This window comes from Macrotis lagotis, chromosome 1 (genome assembly GCF_037893015.1).
Source record: "Macrotis lagotis isolate mMagLag1 chromosome 1, bilby.v1.9.chrom.fasta, whole genome shotgun sequence".
Classification (NCBI taxonomy): Eukaryota; Metazoa; Chordata; class Mammalia; order Peramelemorphia; family Peramelidae; genus Macrotis; species Macrotis lagotis.
The window spans coordinates 481,140,340-481,159,781 of NC_133658.1; the positions used below are offsets into that span (position 1 = coordinate 481,140,340).

Genomic DNA, 19,442 nt, shown 5'->3' on the forward strand with positions numbered 1-19,442 from the left:
TTTCACTTATCATCTTCTTATAATCTGTTAGCTGATCTTATCACTCAAACTGAAATTGTTCTCTTCAAGGTTACTAAGGCTATTGTTACCTGATAAATAATTATATTTTTATTTACAATATAATAATACAAAAATTTCACATAATTATATGTTGATGAAATAGAAGTTGCTAAAAATATAATTTCTAAATTCAGTGGCCTTTTGCTAGTCCTTATACTTTATCTATTTGCCCTGGTTGACAATTTGAAACCCTTCTCCCCCCTTCCTGGTTACTCTTTCTTCCTTAGGTTTGTGACAATGTTTTCTACTGATTTTTGTCCTACTTTTTCTAACTGCTCCTTCTCATTTCCTTTTGCTGGATCATTACAAAATCTCTTTCTATCTAGGTGGGTATATCTAGGGTTCTGTCTTTCAATGTCTGCTTTCTTTTCATTCTTTCCCTCCAGCATTTCATCAGTTCCCAAGTGTTCAGCAGACAGCTCCCCAATCTGTATATGCAGCCTTTATCTCTCTCCTGAACTTCAGTATTGCATCACTAGTTGACTGATTAACATTTATATGTTGGTTTTTCATTGATATTTCAAACTCAGAATGTTCAAAACAGATCTCATAATCTTTTACTTTAAACCCATCATTCTTCCTAACTTCCATATTTATAGGGAAACTGTTACTATCATTCTGGACTCCCATGCTTTAAACTTCAGAACCATTTTATCATCCTCATTCTTCTCTTGACTGCTTTCCACTTCCCTCCCTAATTTTCCCTCCCCATAGTTGGAAAATTGATAATATTAAAACTTCTCTGTTTAACACTTATAATCCTTCAAAATATGGCTCTACTCTATTATTCCTCATTTACATTCTAGTTGACTGGTTTACTTACTGTTCCCCATAAATAATATTCTGTCTCTCACATTGCTGTCCTTGCATGGGTTGTCTGTCATACCTAGAATACTGTCTCTCCCCTTCCACTTTCCAAGTATTCTTTAAGTTAATTTTAAATGTCTGTATTTTGAGACCTTTATTCATCCTGCCAATTATCTTTATCCTTCCCTCAAATACTTTCCATTTATTTTGTCTAAATCTTGTACTTATTTACCTGTGTGCCTGTTGCTCATTCCTAAATCGAATGTAAATTCCTTGAGGGCAAGGCCTGTTTTATTTTTGCCTTTGTATCCTCTGTGTCTAGCACATCGAGGATGCCCAATAAACCGTTGTTGAACTAAATTAAATTGAGCCTACTGCACACAGATGTAGTTCTCCAATTAGTTCAGAATGTGAAATTATGTAACAGGTTAATGATTTGCCTGTCCATTTCTTGGGCATGAAATTTTAGAGGATTAATTTTCTGGATGTTTCATTTATAGAAATTAGATGTTCTTTTGTTAGTGAATGATGCAGATAATTGAGGTGAAGCTCAACAATTGAAAATATTAAGTTTAACATTTTTTCCCTGAAGTGTTTGTAAGCCAATTATCTTATTACTAGAGCCTTATGTATTGGGGATTTTACCATGGCAGATGTATTCTCAAAGCCTATCTTTTGTATTTTACTTTGTAGCATGACTTTCCCTGCCCTTTAGGGTTGGCTTTTAGAACCTGCAATTATGTGACACTTTATAATTCTCACAGCAGTTCTGTGAGCTAGTGGCAAATACTATCCTATTTTACAGATGAGGGAAATGATTTTCAGAGAAGTGAAGTGAATCGCCCAAGGATTCAGGCTATTCATTGAATAGACAAATACTGAAACTGAAACTTCAAAATACTTTGGTCATATCATGAGAAGATGGAACTCATTGGAAAAGACCCTGAGGATTGGAAAGGCAAAAGGAAAAGGGGTCAACAGAGAGTGAGATGTATAGATAGTATCATAGAAGCAATAAACATGAACTTAGACTTTGAGAGTTAGTGGAGGATAGAAAATTCTGGCCTGCTATAAACCATGGGTCAGGAAGAGATAAACACAATCGAATGACTAAACAACAAAATAGTTCAAAAGTGGGTATTAGGACTCAAGTGTACAAATATGCTTCCAGTATAGAGTTCATGGGTCTTGATTATAGAAGAATACCTGAAATTATATCACTATTTTGAATGGTGATTTTATTTTCAATTATTTCTAATTCATCTCTTTGTTGATCATGAACCATGTTTAAATTTATATCTTTAAAAACTGAGCAGGGTAGGGATCAACCATTAAATTCTTGCATCAATGCTTCAAGACCCTGAGTTCTAGGAAGATGCTTTAGCATAGTCTATAAGTTGTATTAGATCCAATCAAGCTGCCGAGGCTTCAAATACAGATTTAGTGACAGCTCTTATGCTGGGTTGTTGAGCGATCAGTGGGCAAAATGTGGAAAAAATATATCATCATAATTTAGACCTTCAGGAGGTGAAATTTTGACCATATCAACTTAAGCAGACAATCTATGAAAGAATTGTTATTGACATTGGCCAGAGAGGAGCCTGTATATTTTCCCAAGTATAATACAATATATGTTTGTCTTCCTTGTTCAATTTTGAACCCCAACTCATGCTGAGTAAAAGAACACTAGGTTGATGAAATAAGATATTATCTGAAGTGTTAAAGTAAGAAAGTAGGATTTAGTATATGTGGATTTACAAGTTGCTTTTATATCTATGAATCTCAATAGAAATGTTAAAAACAGAAAATGTATTATACATTTCTCAATGATTTTTCCAAATATATATATATATATATATATATATATATATATATATATATATATATATAGGCAAAAGGAAAAGGGGTCAACAGAGAGTGAGATGTATAGATAGTATCATAGAAGCAATAAACATGAACTTAGACTTTGAGAGTTAGTGGAGGATAGAAAATTCTGGCCTGCTATAAGCCATGGGTCAGGAAGAGATAAACACAATCGAATTCCTGAAGTTCACATATTATTTTAGAAGACACATATTAACATTATTTATATTGCATTGTATTTTTACTTACTTTGTTAAATAGTTCTCAGTTCCATTTTAATCTTGTTCAGGAGTGTGTTGGAATGCATTTGGCATCTGGACTATGTGGTTGTTGTTTCTATACTAAAATACATGACCATCATTAAAAAAAGAGCTTTTTCCATTTGTGCTTTTTTATGGGACATTCTTTATATGACACTGCTGCACACATTTAGTGAGCATAGTTCCAGCATTGAATTAGGTGACTGTGAGTATACTGGATTATTCTTGGGGAAATGCGCAGTGTTTTTATTGATAACAAGCTGCTCTCTGGGCAAAGATCCATCTTAAAAACTAAAACAATTCAAATGTTCATGATCCTTATGGATATGAATCTTAGAATACTTTAATATAAAAATATTTAAGATGTCAGGTGACCTAGAAGTTCATGATGGGAATAGATACTAGAGAAAATTTTCAGTGCAAGAAGTGATTTGTCATTAAGCAAAAAAAGTGATCAGAATTGGAGGTGGGCCAACCATATGGCAAGAACAAGGAATAACAGATGGACAACTTGATTGGTACCTAGGAACTGTTAAAAAAGGACAAAATTTAGCTCTTCCTTCACATTACAAAAAGGTCTGATGTGGTTCGAATATCATTAAGCTTATAGGCTTTGATGGAAGAGAATAGCTCAAATTTTAGTAAAGTCTTTTTGAACAGATTTTATTTGCTAGTCATTCATAGTCTATCACTTAAATCAGCATTAATCTATATCTAACATATATTTTTGAAAGTAGAGGAAAGAATCTTTTACTACAACTTCATCCTAATACTTCATCATGGAATGAAGATAAGTCTGGGTTCTAGAAAACTGTAATAGCAGGCTACATGCCCTGAGGGGTTCTATCAAATGGAAAGGATTTCATATTCAAGATTATTAAATAGATCCTCCCTATAGTATTTGTGGTAATCACTGCCAAGAGTCACATAGAATGAAAAGGCATTGATAGTTATAATCTAAACTAAAGTAGGGATTACATTCATGAATGAAATCACAAATCCATTGAAATAAAAATGATAGTTATTTAAAATGATAATTCACCTGAATTTTGAGATGGCTGGCATCTGATGACTTTTTACTATAGTAACATGCTCCAAAATCCTAGAAAATAGTAGGATATTCAAAATATAGGCTTAACAATTTGTTATCTACCCAAGTCTGTATCATTTGACAAAGTAGGAATCCTACAAACTCTGCTAAGTGTGTGAATGTACCTTCAGAAAGATCTCTTATCTGAGTTCTAAACTTCAGTGCCTTGACCTTTCTGCAGTGGGCTCATCCTTTCAGACTTGACTTTTTCTTCCTGTCTGACATACATTAGTGAGTTGATTTTCAGGGCCTGACCTAAGACAAGAGTCAACAGTATTTTTACATATCATAGGATAGGGCTCTGTCAGTGGTATTTGATGGAACTAGCTAATAACACATTATTCAAGAAGAGTAAGAGTAAGATCTGAATGACTTAAAAGTTTCAGCTGCCTCTCTCTGATAGTACACTTATGCTATAGGACCACTTGTGCTCCTTAGAGTTTCATAGTGACAGGTGTTTCCCTATCTTGGCTTTCAGAGCTATAAAATGAGCAGATTGAACCAGATAATTTCTCAGGTCCCATCTAGCTCTTACATTTTATGATTCTGTAAGTACATGTAGGTGTCATAATTACAATTTCAGTAGTGGGGGGCATAATGAGGTTCTTCACACTTTTACTGAGGAGAGAATTCATAGAATAAACTATGTAATTAAAGAAATTGAATGGAGACTTTAAAAATGGTGATAATTAGTCTGTGTGAAGCAGTCTATCAATGTAGACAGCAGGGGCCTGATATTATAAAACAAGGACAAAGTTCATTTAAAGAGAAATGTGGTTACTTTTCTTGGTGCTGTGACACTGTGCATTGTACCTTGGTGCCTCTATCCATGAAATAAAAATGCTAGGGATTGTTCTTTTTTTGAGAAATTTGAATGGAAAATTGGCATCTCAAACTCTTTATGTCTGATTCAATCCACCATGAATGTTAGGGCCATCTTTGAATCCTCATTCTTCTTAAAGTACAGGTCATCCTCCACCTTCCCCATCCATTCTCATTCAGGAAATTCTAAAGACTCTTAATCATCTCTAGATTCTGATATAACATTCTCTTTCTGCAATTCAAAACATTGTCCCTTTAAAACTTTCTGATATTTTTGCACATTACTGCCTCCATATTGTATGACCCAATGGCATTGGTCTCCTTGTCATTCCTAAAACCAGGTATTCTCTCCTTCCTTGTATCCTGGGTTCCCCTACTCCCTTCAAGTCTCAAATAAAATCCTACCTCTACAGAAAACCTTTTCCTGATGCTATATCCATTCTTAATGTTATTTCCTTCTCTGTCTCTGTCTCTCATCTGTTTACACACAATATTATTTTTGCTTTTACATAGTTATTTGCATGTTGCTTCTCCCACTAGATTTTGAGCTCCCAGAGAGGAAAGACTCTTTTGCTTGTGTTTTTATTAGGGTTATTTCTTCTGCTCCACAATATCTCCATATCTCCCTTATTTCTTACCTTCTTAGGTTATGCTTGCATCATCTTTCAGCTGAATTCCTCATTTTTTTATTAATTTTTTGCTAATTATATATAAAGATAGTTTTCAACATTTACTTTTTTTTTTAGGTTTTTGCAAGGCAAACGGGGTTAAGTGGCTTGCCCAAGACCACACAGCTAGGTGATTATAAGTGTCTGAGACCGGAATTGAACCCAGGTACTCCTGACTCCAGGGCCGGTGCTTTATCCACTATGCCACCTAGCTGCTCGAACATTTACTTTTGTAGTTTTCTCCCTCCTCCTAACCCAAGATAACATGTAATCTGATATAGTTCATTACATGTACAACCATGTTACCAAATTTCCATTTATTTTAATCATATCGTGAAAGACAAATCAGAACAAAAGGGGGAAACATTACAAAGAAAAGACCAAAAGCAAATTTAAAAAGTGAAGAGTATGCTGGATCTGCATTCAGACTCCATAGTTCTTTCTCTGGATGTAGATGACATTTTCCATCATAAGTCTTTTAGAATTGTCTTTGATCATGGTATTACTGAAAAGAACTGTCTTTCATAATTGATCATCACACAATGTTGCTGATAATGGGCACAATATTCTCCTGTTTTTGTTCACTCATCATCAGTTCATGTGTTTCCAAGTTTTTTTTCCCCTGAAATCCACCTGCTCATCATTTTTTTTTTTCTGAAACCCTCTGGGGTCAATTTATTAGTTGTCCCTCACAACATCCCTGTGAGGTAGGAGGAGGTTAGGTCCCCCAAATGAAGGGTCAGGGGCACGAGGAGCTCTAGCCATTCTGGAGGCAGGCACTGCTTTCACTTGGGGACACAGGAGTCCAGCCTCTGCTGCCACCAGACCTAGAGCCTCCCATCCTCCTCTTGTCTCAGCCTCTTGGAGAGACACTCGCCGATGGCTCTCAGAGGGTTGGCTTGATAGGAAGGGCTGGAGACCACCTCCCGAAATCGGGCCATCTCAGCATTTAGAAGTTTGCGCTTCTGGGCCATGGTCATGCGGTTGAAATCTGTGGGCTCAGCCTTCTGCCTTGGGGCGCTCTTGAGCTTCCCCCTGGGTCTGCTGGTCGTTACCAGCTCTGAAAACTCAGGCAAGGCCTCCATGAGTGGGTGCAGGTCTCCTACGATGGCCGTGGCCTTCCGTTTTGCCTCCGCCTTGCGAGTCTCTTCTGATGCCTTGATTGCATCTATTTTCTGTAGCCATCTGGCCACAGTTTCATCTTCTCCGTCTTGGACAAAACAGGTTTTGCTTCAGAACCTGCACTGGCCGAGACAACGCTCCTCGTGTGCGAGTCCAATTTCTGAAACAGCAGCTTTGGGTTAATCGTGGTCCCTGCAAAGACATCTGAGGTCACCAACCCCCCTTCGTGTTCCCCGGCCGGCTCCAGGCTGCCACCTCCACATCCTCCGCGGCGAGGCGGCGCTCCGGGCTGGGTGGGCCTTCACTGCCACCGCGTGCCACCACCCGGGGCCGCCTCCTCCTCATTTCTTATAGAACAATAATATTCCATTACATTCATATATTGCAGCTTGTTTAACCATTCTCAAATTGATGTGCAAGCCCTTACTTTCGAATTCTTGGCTCATGCTACAAGAGCTGCTATGAATATTTTTATACATGTGGATCTTTTTTCCTTTTTTGAATGTATTGACTTAGTAGTGTTATTTTGGGATCAAAGGGTATGTACAGTTGTATAGTCTTTTGGGCATATGAATTATTCATTTAAAATGAATTGTTATTATTTTGGTATTATCTATTTTTCTAAATATATCCTTCCCTTTTTTGTACCAGGGCAAATCTTTTCAGTCAAAATTTTTTTTAAAAGTATAGGAAAAAAAGCATTTAATCAGAATTCATCAAGACATACACAAAATCTGACAATATATACCACATTGCGTATTCATAGACCCCCATCTTTGTGAAGAAAGAGTGCTATATTTTCTACTCTTATCTTTTTTTTTCTTTAGGAAATACAGAGGTGAATAAAATTGTAAAAGAGTTAGACATGATAGATCTCTGGAGAAAGTTTAAATTTTTTTTTTTTTTAGGTTTTTACAAGGCGATGGGATTAAGTGGCTTGGCCAAGGCCACACAGCTAGGTAATTATTAAGTGTCTGAGACCAGATTTGAACTCAGGTATTCCTGACTCCAGGGCTAGTGCTCTATCCACTGTGCCACCTAGCTACCCCTCTACTCTTATCTTCAGGGTCAGGGCTGGTCATTATACTTTTCAACAATTTGGTTTCTTTTTCTGTTGTTCTATCCATTTATATTATTGTAGCTATTGAATATATTGTTTTTACTGCTTCTTTGTTTCAGGTAATCTAAATTTTCCTGTGCTTCTCTGTAATTTTCCTGATCATTAATTTTTTCGGAATCATTATTATATTTTATTTTTAATTTTAAAATTATAGCAAGCATTTCCATAAAAATTAAAAAGATTACACATGAAATGAAATCGCAAATCTACTATCAACAACTTGCTCTTTCTTTCAAATATAGTATAAAATTATGGTGTAAATTTTTTTTTTCCTTCCTCCCCTTTCTTTTTTTTAGGTTTTTTTTTTTTTTTTTGCAAGGCAAATGGGGTTAAGTGGCTTGCCCAAGGCCACACAGCTAGGTAATTATTAAGTGTCTGAGACTGGATTTGAACCCAGGTACTCCTCACTCCAAGGCCAGTGCTTTATCCACTACACCACCTAGCCACCCCTTTCCTTCCCCTTTCTTTATCCTACACATGGCTACTTTTCGACACAAATAGGTATATATTTATGTAAAATTATTTATTACAAATTTCTATTTATCAGTTCTTTCTCTGGATGTAGATATCATCTTCCTTTACATGTCCCTTATGCTTAATTTGGGTTTTTATAATAGTCAAAATATTTTATTTGTTCAAAGTTGTTCTTAAAACAATGTTGCTGTCACTATTTACAATTTTTTGTTGACTCATTAATTTTTACAGAGAAGCAACATTTAGATTTTTTGGTATCACAATTTGTTTAGCCATTTCCCAATCTATGGGTATCTATTAGTAATTCCCAGGACACTATTGTTATGTAAAATATTGACATAAGTATTTTAATGATTGGGACTTCCTTTCTCTTAAGGGATGTATATCTTGGGATGGGATCTCTAAGCTATTTTAGGCTTTTCTTAGCATAATTCCAAATTGATTTCCAGAGGTCACTTGTATTATTAAAATAGCCTCTCTGATGATTTCCAAACCTCCGGTCTCTTTCCCCTTCAAATTAGTTAAGATTAATTTTTCTCACACATAGCTCTAACCATGTCATTTCCCTGCTAAAAATTCTTTAAGGACTCTTCAGTGCCTTTGCAATGAAGTTATGAATTCTGGGAAGATGGTAGAATAGGTCAAAAATTTAAAGACTTTCCAGATTTCTTCCACAAACAGAAAATCATCATGAAATGAACATAGAGACGTAAAAATTAAGGGGTGCATCAATTGTCCTCTCAAAATAATTTAAGAATCTCTCAGGAAAGAATACAGGAACTAATGTTGGGCCTAAGTGAAGTGTGTACCACTAGTAGGCCAAAGATGATTAGGGAAACATTTATAACAGCTCCCATTGTGCTGGCCAAGAACTGAAAATTGATGAGTTGCCAATCAATTGGGGAATGGCTGAACAAATTTTGGTATGTTATTATGGAATACTACTGTGCTATATGAAATTATAAACTTGATGATCTTGGAAAAACATGGATAGACTTGCTCAAAATAAAAAAAAAGAGTGAAATGAGAAGAACCAAGAAAATGTATAAAATAAAATCAATGTTGTTATAAGCATGACTTTAAACACATCATTTTGACTATTATAAATATCCAAATTAACTACAAAGTACATGTGGAGGATAATGCAATATGCATCCAGAGAGAAATGATAAATAGAAAAAAAATATGTATATATATATATATATATACATAATTACTTAACATGTGTATGCATGGGTAGTATATATAGATACATATATATATATATATATATATATATATATATATATATAAACATGTAGGTACTCATTCCTATTTGTATCTAATGGCAGTCATTTCTAGGATGGAGGGATAGAGGAAAAAAAGAAATTTGCATAATAACTTTTTTATATATTTGATAAGAATAACAAATTTTATATACTAGATTTGAAACGATTTCATGTGCAATCATTTTAAAAAATATTATGATATAGAAATGCTTATTTTATTTAATGAATTAAAAACAAATGAAAAATTAAAAAAATTAAGGTACTTATTCCTCATCCTTGCATAATAGGACTTTCATATTGCAATCTTAACTTGTCTTTCCATTGTTGCCCACTGTTCCCCTTTAAAGAGCCTATATAATTGCTTTTGGGGTTTTTTCTGTGGTATTCCTCATGCATAAAGTCTTCACAGATGTTAACTGAAGCACTTAGCAGAGCTGGAACATAGGAAGCACTATGTAAATATTAGTTATTAGCTATTGCATTCAATACCTGAACTCCATCACCACCTGCTAATCTTGGGTTTTCTACTTTGGAGTGAGAATTGGACAGATATATCTCCACCCCCCCCCTTTGTTACTGATAAAAACAGTCCTAGAATTATATTTTAAGTAAACATTTTGATAAAAATTTAGAAATAAACATGAACACAACCAAATAAACTTGTTTAGGAACTATTTACATTTAATTAGTCAAGTTAAATACGTGAGGTAACCCTATAATGTTTGGTCACTTATTGTTCCTAAGACAATTCTTTGTCTATTCACTTTTCCTTTTATATTGCCATAGTTAATTAATATGCACTCCATTCTAATGTTTCTACTTTTTTATGCTTTGCATTTTATAAGATTCTTTTCAGATTTATTTTTATTTCATGTACTGACTGGATTTAATGAAATTGTGTTTTATTACATTTAATGTACTATAGTTTATTTATTTAACCATACCCCCCTGTTGGGCACTAAGGTTGCTTTTATTTCTTATTATTACATAAAATGCTTCTGAAAAATTTTTGAATAGGTGACTTTTTTCTTAATTATTCCTTCAGAATATATTATATTTTTTATTTTAAATTTTGATCCTGTGGCAATGGTGTTGTATCTGGAGTAAGAGTTTCTAGGTTCCAGTTCTAGTTCTATTATTTACTACCTTGGGCAGTAAGCTTTTTATCTGTAGAATGAAAGTGTTAGATATCATGAATTCTTTAAGTCATTTCAGAATTCAAATATATAATGCACTTAATGATAACTTAGCTGTCAGTGTGAGCTTGGGCAAGTCACCTTACCCCATTACCTTGCAAAAAATGAAAAATTAAAAAAATTCAAATATTTGACCCATAATGCCTTTTGTTTTTAAACGTTTGTCATTTCCTGATACTCTCCGTCCCCAGTGAACCTTCCATTTTATCAAGGAAAAGTAGTTACGTAAAAGTGACCAGCATTGCAACCATAGTTGACATTGTACATAAAATTCTATACTAGTACACTGAGATGAAGAGAGTTGTTTCATTGTTTCTTCTATGGACTTAGATTGGTCATTGCAAGTAGTTATAGTTTAATTTTTTTTAAACATTGTACTCATTTACAGGAAAACAGGAAAAGACAGAAAGAGCGAGCGAGAGAGAGAGAGAGAGAGAGAGAGAGAGAGAGAGAGGATGTTGTGTGTATCTGTGTGTGTGTGTTGTTTGTGTTGTTGTCACAGAGAGAGACATCTCTTTCTGAGATTTTTGACTATTTCCATATGATGTCCATGATCAATCAGATAATTCTCTCATGCAGTTCTTTCTCTATAACACAGTTGTTTTCCATAAGATAACTTCCTTAACCATTTCTGACTACTACAGGGCATATTATCTAAGGTTGTCTAATGTGTCATTGAAAAGGGTTAGCCAGTAAAGCATTTGGGAATTATATACTCTTTAACCCAGATATCTCAGTACTTGGCACATAGTCCATGGATGACGTGATAAAAAGAAGTGCAATATGACTAAAAATGTTTACAGCTTCTCTTTTGGAAATTACAAAGATCTGGAAACAAAGTAGTTGCAGATTGATTACAGACTAACTAAACAAATTGTGGTGCTTGAATGTAACAGAATACTTACTACTGGACTGTAAGAAATGATTAATGTGGTGAAATGATACAATGTGAAGTAAGCAGAATTAGGAAAATATTATACACAATAACTAGAACAACAACAAAAAATTAAATCTAAATGTTAGAAAATTTATAAAGACTAGACTTGGCCCCAAAGATGAGATTAAGTAATATAATTACCATTTTTTTTGAAGAGGTGGACTATAGGTTTAGAATATGACATATGATATCAGATTGTTTTTCATTAATATTGGTTAGTTTTGCTGAATCTCTTTCCCATCCTTTTTATTGTTTATTACAAGAGATAGTTCTCTGGGAAAGGAGAGAATAGTCATAGATATAGAAATGTAGGTTAAAAAGGGAACAGAACAGAACAAAAAGTAAAGCAGAAAGGCTTAAATATGAACAGAATATCACAAAATTTCAGGTTACTAGAGTCAAGGAATGCACATCAGTATTTGAAGGGACAATTCTAATTGTGCTTTTTTGAGATATTAAAACTCTGACAAGGAAGGAGAAAAAAAGAGAAAGAGACAAAGGAAGATGAATATACATTTTCAGGTTGAAAAGTTATGGCTGAGAATTTGTAATAATAAAAGAAATTCCAAAAACCAAATGTGCTTCACTTACTGTTTTATTCTGTTCCCATTTTAATCTCTTTGTTCTATCATTATATCTTTATTTCTTTCCATTGTTTGCATTTTCCAGTCTCTGCCATTTTCTCCAGCACATATGATTTTCTAATAGTAATTAACAAAAGATTTTATGGTTCTTTTGATTTTTTAAAGCACTTTATAATTCATTTGATCTTGACAACAACCACTAGGGTAGGGTGATAAAAGTATTAAGGTGGCAGAGACTAGTTCTATGATTTCACTGGTAAAGAAAACTCCTGGACCTTTTTTACCAGCGTATGTTGTCATCTTTACATTTTACAATCTTAGGGAAGTGGCTAAAGAGTTCCACATTTTTTGATTTAGAGACCAGCTCTTTTTTGACTATGCCTCTACAAGTATTATTAACCTCATTTAACATAAGATTTTCTGATTGTTGTTTTTCAATATTTTATATATTGAAATTGGCATTTATTCTTCAATTTTTATGGTAACACCCCAAACTTCTTGCCCCTTTCCACAAAGCTTATCCAAAACTTCACTTATAAGTGCGACTCCTCTGTGGCTCTGACTCATTCACTTAGTTAGAGGACTTCACTTATAAAGCTTAATTTTCTTAGTAAATTTATATAAGGACTACTTAGCTTTGTAATTTATATAGTATTTAAAAAGATGTTTTTCCTAATGGTATGCACCAGTGGTTTTTAACCAATCATTTTTTTTGCAGTATTTCGAGTTTTACAGTTTTTCTTCTTCCCTCCCTTTCCTTCCCCACTCCTTCTAGCAGAAAGCAATCTGATAAAGGATCTATATTTATCCCATTGTTAAATATAGATCATAGTGAACATGTTGTGAGAGAAGAATACGATTTAAATGGAAGAAAGAAAACAGAGGGGGGGAAGGCCTAATGCTTTTAAAATACTTCAACTTTTAAAAGTTGAAGATAATAAGCTTTGGTCTTCATTTAAACACCACAGTTCATTCTCTGGACATGGATGGTATTTTCCATCACAAGTCCTTTAAAATTGTCTTTGATGATATGAACTATTCCATTATTGTTGGTCATGATGCCATGTTGTATAATGTTCTTTTGATAGTCCATATATTGTTATGGAAAGAGTTTTGGCTTCAGACTGAATCAAATGAGCTAATATGTGTGAAGGTCTTTGTAAACCTCAAAGTATTATATCAACTATTTTATTACTTGAACTCAAATACCCTCCTTATCCCAGTAATCTTTCTCTGAATGTATCCCAACTGTTGAATATCCTTCTTAAATATGGCACCCAGAACTGAACCTAATATTCCAGATGAAGTCTGAACTGAGTTGATTACTGTTACTTTCTTTGATTCAGGCACTCTATTTCTGTTATTACAGAAAATTACATTAGCTTTTGGGGGGTTTCTATATCACTCTGTTGACTCATATACAGCCACCAGTTCATTAAAACCTCTAGCTTTATTTTTTCCAATATATTGTTTTCTAACTTTATTTCTCCAATTTTCTATTTCTACACCCAAAGTGTAGGACTTTTCATTTATTATCACTAAATTTCCTTTTATTATGTTTGACCCATCACTATCAAACTGTCAAGATATTTTTGGATTCTGATTCTGTTACCTAATACACTTGGTATCCCTCCAAATTTCTATCATCCACAAATATGCTGAATTTGCCATTTATTTTTTTAATCCAAGTCATAGATGGGAATTTTGAGTAAGAGTAAGATTGAGAACTGATCCAAAGACATTTCATTACAGAATTCTCTTCACTTAAAGAATTGAATGCTTTTGGATCAGAACATTTATTCAACTCTAATTATATTTAATTGTGACATTACTTACCCCACAATTCCCCAACTTGTCCATAAGGATCTCAACTTTTTTAAAATAAGCTTTGCTGACATATAGATACATTATGTCCACACTGTTTTGCTGATCTACTAACCCAATAGCCTGTGTTCAAGAAAGAAAATGTGGTTACTCTGGCATGACTTGTTCCTAATGAATCCTCTCTCCTGTCCTCTCCTGTCCTGTCCTGTCCTGTCCTCTCCTCTCCTCTCATTCCCTTCTTCTACTTCCCTTTCCCCTCCTGCTCTATTATTTTCCCCTCCCCTTCCCTTCCCTCTTCTTCCCTTACCTTTTCTAATTAGATTGACATATCAAATTTGTTGTCATTGCCAGATGATAGCACCCATTTTGTTTCTAGTTTTTCATTGCAATAAAAATGATGCCATAAATAATTTTGTATACATGAATTCTTTTCCTCTATCTTGGACCACTTTGAAATATATTAATGTGGTGTCACCAAATTGAAAGGTATAGACAATTTAGTAACTTTTGGTTTAAGTTGCCAATTGGTTTTCAAAATGGTTAGAATTCTTCCCATTTCCACCATGTCCATTAGAGTGGCCACCCTTCTATGCCCTTCTTTTTTATTTTATAAATTTAGTGGAGTGGAGCCAAGATGGCAGAGAGAAGCCAGGAATATCCTTAAGATCTCCTGTTTTCCCTCAGAAACAACATTTAGAAAGCCTCTAAACAGATCTGGAGTGTTAGAACCCACAAAGAAGAGAATGGAGCATTTCTCAGTAAGTTTTGATTTGGGTGGAGCTGGTATGTGCCCAGGCAGGGAACTGAAACACATCATGTGGGCAGCAAAGTATGATAGGTACCAACCTGAGGTTCTAAGCTATAAGAGATATATGCAGTGGTGTCCTCTGTATTCTGGGCTCAGCAAGACAAAGGTATAGCAGACCTGCTAGGAGGGTTCAATACAAATATCCCAGACTGCCATTCAGCTGGAGCTTCTGGACTGGATGATGCCAGCCCAATGCACAAAGCACTGGTTTCTCAATACAGATAACCTATTCTAGTGAATATGCCTCTACACTCCTCAAAGTGGAAAGTTTGTAAGTGGGTCCCTCCCCCAACACAAGTAGCTCGGAATACTGCCCAACAACAAAACTCAGAATGAGTAAGAAAGTCAAAGAAAAGCTGGGACTATAGAAAGTTACCTTGGAGATAAAAGATAGGCAAGATACCTTCTCAGAAGAGGCTGGCAGAAAAAGAACTACATGTGAATATACACAGGAGAATATGAATTGGTCTCCAGCCCCAAAAACTTCTTAGAAGAGCTAAAAAAGTATTTCAAAAATCAAGTAGAAGAATTGGGAAAAGAAATGCAAGGAAAAATTCAACATTTTGCAAAAGGAAGCACAACAACTGACTGAAGAAAACAAATCCTTTAAAAATATCATTGGGAAAATGCAAAAATAAATGGAAAAAAAAGATAATAGCAGCTTTTAAAAATAGAATTGATCATGTGAAATAGGAGATACAAAAAGTAACTGAAGAAAATAATTTCTTGAGGAATAGACAGAAGCTAGTGGAGGCTAATGACTATGAGACATCAAAATTTAAAAAAAAAATAGAAGAAAATGTAAAATATCTCTCTAGAAAAACAACTGAGCAGGAAAATAGACTAGGAAAGATAATTTAAGAATTAATTGACTACCTGAAAGCCATGATTAAAATAAAAGCCTGGTCAGCATTTTTCAGGATATCATCTAGGAAAATTGCCCTGTTATACTGGAACCAGAGGGGATTCTACTGGTCACCTCTTGGAAGAGATCCAAAAAGGAAAATGCTAAGATATATTATAGCCAAATTCCAGAATTATCAGATCAAGGAGAAAATTCTATAGGCAGCCAGAAAAAAGCAATTCAAATTCAAACAGTCAGGATTATGCAAGACTTGGCAGCATCAATATTAAAGGATCCAATGGCCTAGAAAAAATATTCTGTAAGGTAAAGGAGGTTGGATTACCCAAGAATCACCTATGCAGCAAAATTGAGGATACTCTTTTAGGGGAGTAGATGGATATTTAATGAAATAGGTGACTTTCAAATTTCCTGATGAAAAACCAGAGCTGAACAGAAAATCTGATCTTCAAAAAGGATACTCAAGAGATACCTAAAAAAGTAAATGGGGGAAAGAAAAAAGAGCATTATTCAATGAGATTAATCTGATTACATCCCTATATGGGAGGAAGATACTCATAATTCTTGAGAATTCTAAATCTATTAGAGGGAATATACTTAGACTGAAGGGATAGACATAAATTGGTTTTTATGGGATGATTTAAAAAATGAGACATTAAAAAAGGGATTTTATTGGGACAGGAGGAAGGGGGGTCATAATGGGGCAAATTATATCACAGTAAGAGGTACAAAGAACCTATTACATTAGAGGGAAAGAAGGGAGGGGGTGATAATTGTTTATCTTTTACTTTCATTGAATTTGGCTCAAATAGGGTATAACATACATTCAGTTGAGTTTAGAAATATATCTTACCCTTCAGGCATTAAGAGGGAAAGGAGAGGAAAGCAAGGTGGAACTGATAAAATGGAGAAAATGAAAGAGGGGAAAAGGAAAAAGGAAAAGGGAAAAAAAGGGATGGGGTGACACATGGAAGGGTGGCACTTTAAAGAGGATAGTATTCATAAGCAAAACGCTGGTGAGGAGGGATAGAGTGAAAGGAGATAGTAAAATCCAGATAGAGGATAGATAGAATGGAGAGTAATAAAGAGTTAATAATTTATTTCCCAAATGATAAATGATCAAAAATATGAACAGAAAATTTTCAAATGAAAAAATTAATGCTATATATAACTGCTCCAAATCATTATTGATTAGAGAAATGTAAATTAAAACAACAATGAGGTATTATCTCACACCAGTCAGATTGGTTAAAACGAGAAAAAGTGAAAATGATTAATGTTGGAGAAGTTGTGGGAGTATTGGGACATTGGTGCATTTCTGGTGGAGCTGTGAATGAATTCAGTCTTTCTGGAGAGCAATATGGAACTGTGTTCAAAGAGCAATAAAACTGTTCAGTAATTCTAATTCTAGATCTATGTCCAGAAGAAACTATAAAAAAGAGAAAAGTCCTACACGTTCCAAAATATTCATAGCAGCTCTATTTGTGGTGGCAAAGAATTGGAGATTGAGGGGATGCCCATCAATTGGGGAATGGCTAAACAAGATATGGTACATGAATACTTTGGAATACTACTGTTCTATTAAGAAACCATAAATGGTTGGACTCTAGAGAAGCATGGAATGACATATGGGATCTGATGCTGAGTGAAGGGAGCAGAACCAAGAGAACAATGGAAGCAGCTCCTCTCAGTAGTCCAGAGAACTAGGATAACTGTATTAGATTGGCTATGGACTATATTATCCCCATTGCTAGGAAGAAAAACTAAATAAAACCACGCGCACAAATAACCCTTCAGAATCTGATGAACATTTTATAAAAATTATGTCTTTTTCCCTTAATCCTAATTCCTCACACCAAAAGTCACTAATTTGTAAGCATGGTCATTAAAATACGTATGTAAATGCTAACCTGTCTGTTCACTGCTGTGGGGAGGGGGGTGGGAAGGGAGGGTGGGAGAAAATTTTGTAATTTAAAATATACATGTGCATGGATGAAAACAAATAAATTTAAATGAAAAAAATAGTTAGTAATTATGACTGTAAATGTGAATGGGATGAACTCTCCCATAAAATGGAAGTGGATAGCAGAGTGAATTCAAAACCAGAATTCTACAATATGTTGTTTATAAGAAACACATTTGAGGCAAAGAGATGCACACACACACAGAGTAAAGATAAAAGGCTGGAGTAGAATATATTATTCTTCAGCTGAAATAAAATGGTAGGAGTAGCATTCCTTATCTCAGATAAAACAAAAGAAAAAATAGATTTCATTAAAAGGAATATAAGGAAACTATATCTTCTTAAAACGTACCATTGTCAATAAAGTAATATCATTATTAAACATATATGCATCAAGTGGTTTAGTATCCAAATTATTAGAGGAAAAGCTAAATAATTTATAGGAAGATATAGACAACAAAACTAGACTGGTGGGGGACTTCAAGCCCCTTCTCTAGGAAATAGATAAGTCTAACCAAAATAAACAAACAAGAAGGAAGTTAAGGGGATAAATAGAATTTTAGAGACGTTAGATATAATAGAACTCTGCAGAAAACTGAATTGGGATAGAAAGGAAGCCTTTTCTGAGCAGTATATAATACCTACACAAAATTGACTATGTATTAGGCTATAAAAACTTCACAATAATTACCTAGCTGTGTGACCTTGGGCAAGCCACTTAACCCTATTTGCCTTGCAAAAAAAAAAAAACCCTTCACAATCAAATGTAGAAAGGCAAAATTATTAAATGCATCTTTCTCAGATAAAGAAAAAATCTTGTATTATAAAGGGCCATGGAAAGATAGTTAATTAATTGGTCTACTAAATTAATTGGAAATTGAATAGCCTAATTTAAAGAATAAGTGTATCAACAACAAATCATAGAAATAATTAATTTCATCCAAGACAATAGCAATAATGAGAAAACATACCAAAATTTGTGGCATACAGCCAAAAAAACTTTTTAGTGTAAATTTTATATTTCTAAATGCTTACATGAATAAAATAGAGAAGGAGTAAATCAATGAATTGGGCATACAATTAAAAAGATAAAGAACAAATTACATGTCCCCAATTAAATACAAAATTATTAATTCTGAAAATCAAAAAAGATTGATAAAGTCAAAAGAAAACAACTGAACTGATAAGTAAAACTAAGAGTTGGTTTTAATGAAAAAATCAATAAAATAGATAAAACTTTGGTTAATTTGATTTAAAAAAGAGAAGGAAACCGAATTACTAGTATTAGAAATGAAAAGAGTGAATTCACCACTAATGAGTGTATCAGTGGAATAGATTAGGTACAAAAGAAAGCAATAAATGATAGAAAAGTTACTGTTTCATAAATCCAAAAACTTAGCTTCTGGGAATAAGAACTCAGTCTTTAACAAAAATTGCTAGAGAAACTGGAAAATAATATTACAGAAACTAGGAATGGACCAATATCTCATACCCTTCACCAAGATTAGGTCATAATGGGTCCAAGATTTAGTCGTAAAGGGGGATACTATAAGCCAGTTAGGAGAAGAAGGAATAGTTTGCCATTCAGATCTATGGAATGGGGAGTAGTTGATGACCAAAGAAAAGATAGAGAACATTATAAAATGAAAAATGTATAATTTTGATTTCATTAAATTAGAAGGTTTTTGTTAAAATAAAGCAAGTACAACCAGGA

General features: G+C 34.1%; 1 protein-coding gene and 1 pseudogene across 1 annotated transcript in view; one reads left to right on the top strand and one right to left on the bottom strand.

The window, feature by feature from the left end:
- Window positions 1–19,442, top strand: part of OCA2 (OCA2 melanosomal transmembrane protein) — a 511,247-nt gene that overhangs the window by 221,070 nt on the left and 270,735 nt on the right. The window lies entirely within an intron of this gene.
- Window positions 6,228–7,037, bottom strand: LOC141507288 (ribosome biogenesis protein SLX9 homolog pseudogene; annotated as a pseudogene).